Source organism: Lygodium microphyllum, chromosome 23 (assembly GCF_053477565.2).
Source record: "Lygodium microphyllum isolate KBCC chromosome 23, Lygodium_microphyllum_v1.1.10, whole genome shotgun sequence".
Lineage (NCBI taxonomy): Eukaryota > Viridiplantae > Streptophyta > Polypodiopsida > Schizaeales > Lygodiaceae > Lygodium > Lygodium microphyllum.
The window spans coordinates 4,824,260-4,832,718 of NC_141157.1; positions in this window are offsets into that span (position 1 = coordinate 4,824,260).

Genomic DNA, 8,459 nt, shown 5'->3' on the forward strand with positions numbered 1-8,459 from the left:
AGAGAGTTTTGAGGTCTCGAAAATGCCTTTTAGAATAGAGAGAGAGTGCTCTAGACCAATAGGAGCAGAGCCTTCATAACAAAAGGTCTATTTTTTAAAATACCAAAAATTATATATATATATATATATATATATATATATATATATATATATATATATATATAATATTATGACTTTGTATTATCAATATCTATTTTTAGCCTCTTATATTCGTGATTATGACATTCTTTTGCATTAATGATATACAATCCCCACCAAGTTTATTTAATGATATGTTTGGATTAATGATAATGACATGTTTAATTTAAGTGGTAGCTTAGTCCTCTCTCTCTCTCTCTCTCTCTCTCTCTCTCTCTCTCTCTCTCTCTCTCTCTCTCTCTCTCTCTCATATGGATATAGAAATTTGACCTTCAACAAGGTGCCCAAGCTCCCAAATCACATCCATATCAGTGTTTAACTCATTCCAAAAAGATGAAAGATGGATTCCTACAATCATTAGCAAAGGTAGTTGGATCACCATGCAACATGCAAAATGTGGAAAAAGGGGAATATGTGAGAGCTCGTTCATCTTTGCTTGGAAGGGTAGGATCCGAGATTTCAAGCTTAGAGTAAATAAGAATAGCATAAAAGAGGTTTTGGTACAACATGTGTTTATGCATAGAGAGCTATATTTGGAATTTGGAAGTTCAAATATTCCAATGCATAAACCAAATTGTAAGGATTTGATTAAAGTCTTTCTTCTCTTGAACTTGGTTTAAGGTTTTCCATTATAACATTTCTTCATTTGTCTTATAGATGTCTATCCCTCTAATCTTGAGGAGTGGCAACCGATCGAGTCTATTGTTGATGTGATCGATGTGATGCACGGCTTGATTGGAGAATAGATATACAAAGGTATAAAGAAGACAGAGCTTGCAGAGAATGTAATATTCTTCTATGACCATTTTTATATTGTCCCCATGTAGCGTAGCCAATGGGGATTAATATCCCCCCTTCCTTTGCCCAATTTTTCAAGCTTTGAGTAGCCTTTACCAAGTTTAGCTACTAGTGAGGACTATAGATGTAAAATATTTTGTGAGATATAGAGAGCATTAAAACCTAGTATCTCAAGTAGGCTAAGCAAAGTTACTTTGTTCATGCCTATTAATATATTTATTGATTTCTTTTCTAATGCTGAGATAAGAAAATCAAAGGCCATGCTTTCAGTGAAGAGACTAACATATGATCATGTTATACAATTTGATGAGGGATGGAACACTAGGACATAAGGAAAAATTATATGTAAGATAGATCAAGACTCTATAGCTTGTAAATATATGATTGCTACTTCCTTAGCTTTTATTATAGTAGATGACATTATGCTGGTGGTAGTCTGGTTGCTTTAGACCAAAATCTTGATAATTTTAGCAAAGATCCTATAGTGGATCTTGATGTTTGGTACAATGAGGACATTATTGCAATCCTAAAGGTTAGATCATCATGAACGCTACATCAAGTGAGGATGGTGGAGCCCCAAGAGAGACACCAAGGAAAAGGGGATTCTATGGTAAGAAAATCTATATTGTAATATTAACAAGCTTTTGTTTCATTCTTTTGATGATCAAAACAAAGAAAACAGCAAATCTTCATGCAGCATCATAGTAGATATCTCCCATGGATTTGATAGAATCAACCATAATCTTCAACATCTTCAAAAAATCCATCAATAGAACAAAGAACATAAAGGAATACACCACTTTTGAATGGAAGTCAATCATATAGTATTTATCTTCATTGTCTTCATAGTTTTCTCTCTCAATCTCTCATAGAAAGATACATTGTTTTAATAGAATTGACTCTCTCTCTCTCTCTCTCTCTCTCTCTCTCTCTCTCTCTCTCTCTCTCTCAAAATAGTACATCATCTCTTCACTACAATACTCAAGAATGGCACTTAATAATCATTATTAGGTCGTGGATACACCTCCCAAGGGGTATGGGAGGTATGAAAGGGCACCAGAGCCACTACAGTGTCTCTTCATAGCTCACTATTGTCACTGTCACTTCAGCCTTCTCTTCAGTCTTCAGCAGGCTACTTCTTCCATTTGTTTTAGCTCTTTTGAACTTAGATTCATCCTTTCCAAAAGCTAGAAGACTTCTCAAAGTCACACATACATTCTACAGAACACTTACATAAGATCTATAAAACAGAACAGAACAGGAACAGAGCAGAGACAGAGCCTCTACAGAAGGTCTATAGAGGGTTACAGAAGGTCATCAGAGAACAGTAGATCCTTATAACTCATACTAAAACCATTCCAAACTATCAAAAACCACTCAATAAGCTTTCAAAAGACCTCAACCTTCATCAATTATCAATCCATGCTTCATACAAAAGAAAATCAGAACAAAACAGAAGCTAAACAAAAGGTATCATAACCAATTAGAACCTCAACATAACCTATCAGAACATCACAGAGCTTCATATTTCCACTAAGAATCATCATGAGCTTCCAAAACATAATCAATATCATCCAAAACACTCTCAAACACTTTCAAAAGTAACCAAACATCACTCAAAATCCATCAAAAATCAACCATTCAAACCTCAAAAACAACAAAAATTAGTCCAAAATTTAGTCTTTTTCCACTCTCAACATATCCACACACTTAGAAAGGAAGCGTACTCACGACCTAAGGAAAAGAAGAATATAAGTTCAGTAAAGAGATCAATTCAATCTTCTTTAGTATCTTCAATAATCACCCAAGCACGACCCCAACTTATCACATGTTTCTAGGAAAGAATACTGCTAAAGGAAAACATCGTTATTCATTAACACATCTTATAAACAATAGAAAGTCATAACAAATTTATAAAGGATATAAGAGGTTCTTCAGCTTTGCATCATAGGCTTGCCATCCACCATCACTATTAGTATCAATAGTCGAAAAGAGAGTTCTTGAACAAATTATTCAACTAGCACAAACTCATCACATACAAATTAATACATCACAAACACAAAACAACCATCTGAATGGCACCTCCAAAAAATATATCATTAAGAAGCATAGAAGATACATTCAGGGCTATCAGTGAAGATGATCCCTCTTGAAGGCTTGATGATTACGAAAGTGATCCATGGATAAAGACTCATCTATAAAAGATTTTGGAGGATTCTAAAAGAATTGAAGGCAGCACATCTGTTCTGTTCTAGCAAAACAAGGTATCTGCTAGGTAAACAAAGGGCATGAAAATATAAGACATCCAACTGTTGAGAATCAATGTTCACATTGACATTCATACAAAGCTTTGGAATGGCCTTTTGATCGTTATGGGAATGCCTATGCATATATGCTAGGTACCAAGCAAAATGGGCTGTCAATCTCACTGAAGGATCTAGAGATAATGAATATTGTTGGAAAATTTTGAGATAATTCTAGTACGCTTGACTAGCAGTTGTCTAGTCTCCTTGAATTAATGGCCAATTAATCTGTGGTCCCGTGAGAGAATCAGTTGAGCTCCATCCTCTTCTTCTTGGAATCTGCTGATCAAATCCTTCATACCCACTAACCAACTGAGGGGGTTGAGAAATATAAGTAGTAGGAGATGGAAGAGGAATGAGTAAAAGAGGATGAAGAGATGGGTAGGCAAAATCATAAAATGAGGAATAAGCTAAAGAAAGATTAGCTGAAAATTTAAGCGAATCAATTAGGAAAGGTGTTAATTGATAAGTAGGAAAAGTAGAAGGTATGTGGATAGATGGGGAAGGACAAGGCGGAGAAGGGAAAAAAACTCTATCTTCAATGAAATAACAATAGGTAAAGATTGGAATTTGGGGAAAACCCTGAGGTTGGAAAAGGAGAGATAAAATAACTGCTGAGTTGGATTGATAAAGGGGAAAATAAGCATCATAATGATGGGCCATTTGTTGATAATACAATAAGCTAGGAATAGAGGGACTTAAAATATATCGTCGATGGTAAGCATCAAAGAAGGATGAATCAAATGGATGGTTCTTGGAAATATAAGCTAAAAGATCCACCCTCAGTTGGTTAGTATTCTGCACATGAGTAGAGGCTATATTCTGTATTTGGTTCAGGACTACAAAATCAATCATGGAATGCCATAAAGTGTCAAGGCAAGTAGCCACTTTAGAATAATAGCACTGGAACATATCATCTATTCTAAACTCCAAATGGTTGACATACAAGGCAGCTTGTAAGACCACATCCCCTACATACCAAGCCAGATCTACATCATCTGAAATTAGCAGATCACCTCGTAGATACATATAAGACAACAACATGGTATCCGTCATCACAGAATCTTCAAAGACCATACGGACCACTTCTATTAGCAAATCAAAAGACCAAACTCCACTCCAACCATCCTTTGGAAGAGGCAGATCCATCATTGAGAGCTTAATATAGAAGGCCAACTTCTGCAGCTGATAGTGGACAAAAAAGGAATGGTCATGAGGAACATCCTCCTGAAATTGCTCAAATGTAGACCATAATAAATCCATCCTAGACTGCAATCTTTTCACTTTATCTTGAAACAATGGACATAATGTGGCTTGTCTCTGGAGAACTGCCAAGTTCTGCTGAGATATAGAAGGAATCATGGGGACATTGGGACTTTGAGAAATGGACCGTGACTACGCCAGTTGGTCCTTCAACTGTTTAATCTGAGAAGCTTGGGATTCCACTGTATTATGAGCACTCTGCAAAGCTAACCGTTTCGTATCTAGAAGAGTCTTAAACTCTTGAGCTTCTTTGGACATTTTCTATTTCTCTTTTGAAACTCTAGTAACCTCTGATTAAGCTTCTACTAGCTGAGTTTTCAAAGAAGATATTTCTTCTCTCTGGGTCTCAATCATTTGTGTACATTGCTCCATCTGCTTAAACAGATCGGAAAGAGTGTCTTTAGCAGAGGCTAACTTTGTGTTTGCCTTATGCATATAGTCTTTGGATTGCATCAATTCTTCATAGAAATAAGCATATAAATGTTGAATACAAGTTGTCGTCGCTGAGAGTTCAATAGAACTCTAGATGTTGTTACAAAGGAAAGGAATGGCATCCCCTGTCACTAAGCTGTTCAGCGAAGGAACTAATATATCCAAAGAACCCTCTCGATTTGCCCTGAATAAGTTATTGCATGTGAGGTAGGCAGGGAGGTCACTTCCAGAGGTAGCAGGAACTGACATTGAAGGAATGATTGGTGGAATTTTCTCTACTACACGCTTCAAGCACTTCCATTGAATGACCAACGGAGGAGGGGAGTCAATATCCTCTATGTCAATGGGTTTTGAATCTTTTGAAGGTGGAGGGGGAGGGACTGGATCAGATGGAGGAGGAGGTAAAACACCCTTCCTAAGGCCTGAATATGCCAAGAAAGCATATAAATATGAACCATAGGCTACATTGGTAACATTTCCTCTAGTCACTTTGACAAAATGCTATTCCATCTTCGTAAGAAGGTAAGTACTCCAGTCAATGGCAACCCCTTTTAAAACCATATTGGAGACTGTGAAGAGCTCCTTTGGACAAATAGTGAAATGGTGTCTTGGTAGGCATGAACCTGTCCTAGAGAAATTGGCAGACTAGCTTCCAGAGAGGATCAGTGAGATCATTGAGAAAGACACTCCTGAAGTGTTAATCATCTTCTTGACATCAAGGACCTCTTTAGTCTGCTTGTGTAACAGCTTGAGGATCTCTTCATTTGAGAATAACTGTCTGATTGAGACAAAAGGTTCTCCTTTGTAAGGAAGAGACAAAGCCTCCCCTAACCCTCTAGGTGTCAGAACCATGGAAGTACCACGAATCAAGCACGATTTCTTACTGTATGATGCAAGAAACTCATCACATAATGCTAGATCGTCTGGAATCAGAGGGAGTGGAACAGTCACAAAAGATGCAAGGCCAGCTTTCGCAATAGGCTCAAAAGTTAGTACGGAAGAATAATCCCTACTAATCAATGAGACATACTAAACAGGAGGAGGAGCTTGAGGTGCCATTTAGATAGAATATACACACACACCACACATACAGAAAATCACTATGAATGCCTGCAAAATAATAGAATATCTATAAAAAAGAAATCGATCAGAATAAGCACATACGAACGTGACTAACCGACTAACCACCCCAAACAATCATGGAGCCCCAAGAGGAACACCAAGGAAAAGGGGATTCTACTGCAAGAAAGTCTATCTTGTAACATCAACAAGCTTTTATTTCATTCTTTTGATGACCAAAACAAAGAAAACAGCAATTCTTCACGCAGCATCATAGTAGATATCTCCCGCAGATTTGATAGAATCAACCATAATCTTCAACATCTTCATAGAATCCATCAATAGAACAAAGAACACAAAAGAATACACCATTTTTGAATGGAAATCAATCACATATTATTCATCTTCATTGTCTTCATAGTTCTCTCTCTCAATCTCCCATATACAGTTACACTGTTTTGATAGAATTGACTATCTCTGGCTCTCTCTCTCTCTCTCTCTCTCTCTCTCTCTCTCTCTCTCTCTCTCTCTCTCAATAGTGCATCATCTCCTCACTACAATACTCTCATAATAACTCTCAATAATCTTTCTTAGGTCGTGAATGCACCTTCCAAGAGGTATGTCTAATGTGAAGAGGTACTAGAGCCACTACAATGTCTCTTCATAGCTCACTATTGTTACTATCACTTCAGTCTTCTCTTTAGTCTTCAGCAGCTGCTTCTTCCATTTGTTTTAGCTCTTTTGAACTTAGATTCATCCTTTCCAAAACTTAGAAAACTTTCCCAAAGTCACACATACATTCTATAGAACACTTACAGAAGATCTATAGAACAATCATAGTACAGTACCAGAGCAGCTACAGTACAGTTACAGAGCAGAGACAGAGGGTCTACAGAAGGTCATAAGAACCTCATAACTCATACTCAAACCATTCCATACTATCAAAAACTATTCAATAAGCTTCCAAAAGATCTCAATCTTCATCAATCATCAATCCATGCTTCATACAGAAGAAAATCAGAACAAAACAGAAGCTATACAGAAGGTATACAGAACCAACAATCAGAAGCTCAACAGAACCTCATAAAGCTTCATATCTCCACTGAAAATCATCATGATATTCTTTTAAAAAAATCAATATCATCCAAAACACTCTCAAATGCTTCCATTAACAACCATACATCACTCTAAATCCATCAAAAATCAATCATTCAGTCCTCAAAAACAACAAAAATCAATCAAAAATTCAATCTTTTTTCACTCTCAACAAATCCACATCCTAGAAAAAATTCAGCATGACCCCTACACATATGCGACCGAAAGCTTCATGCTATGCAACAAATATTGACCCGAGACCTCGCATCAAGCAGAAAAGAAAACTATAGACCGCACCCGTAATCGTATCACACAATCAAACCATAATACCTCAATAACCCACTCAGGACATAACCAAAACTTCTATAAGCAATGACAACTTGAAAGACTGCACGTGCCCATTCCATGAAGCGTATTTATTGAAAAGGAAAAAAAGTGCAGTGAGGAGAATGATTTTAGTGGAGGGTTCATTTTAATAAATTATTAACAATGATTCAAATTTTATTAGGTTGTAAATCTTAATAAGAAAACGACGATTCATTTTTAAATTATTAGTTACAATTTACACACATTCATTCATGCATTGGAAGTGCACTATACAATATTAGTTTTACAAAGGTATTGCTTCTTGCACAAAAAGCATCAACATGCTCCATACTACGTAAAATGCATCTTAAACATTTAGGCCTATACAAATTAATAATTGAGATCTCAAGTTTTGTTTAGTTTCTTTTTAGTTTTTTGCACAACTATTATTAATGTAAAACGGTGCTTTTAACGAATCCGAGACTTCGATACCTAGACTCAAGTCTCTAAATGCATATTCGTTGATTAAAAATTTGATGTGTCTGAAGAAGCGCTCTTCTTTTTCAGCGCGTGCAGACGGGTGGTTTATTTTTATTTAAAATTAAGGTGCCTCTGAAGCGCACGTAGCGCGTGCAAAGTGAACAGCGGGTTGATTTTAATTCATTAGAAAAAGGTGTGTTTGGTACGAGCGCGCGTGCCATGGTGGTGTTTAGGATTTATTTTAAGAATTAATCATGAATTTTGGGATAGCGAAAAATTAAAAATAGGAAGGAAAAAAGAAAAATACATGGAAGTGGGTATATGTGTATGCAATGAAATGGAATGCGCACGTCTCAATTCCAAGATGCAAGTCAGTAGTCCAAAAAGGAAAAAAAACCACAAACTGAAAATGATATGACACGTCAAGGCAAGGTTAGTGGAAGTATATTTGTTTGGTGTGCATGTTTTTAAGTATATTTGTTTGGTGTGCATGTTTTTTTTTTCTTTTTTGTTAATTGTGTTGTTAGGTGATTTTTTATTTTTATTTTTTATTTTTATTTATTTATTTATTTAGTATGATTAAAA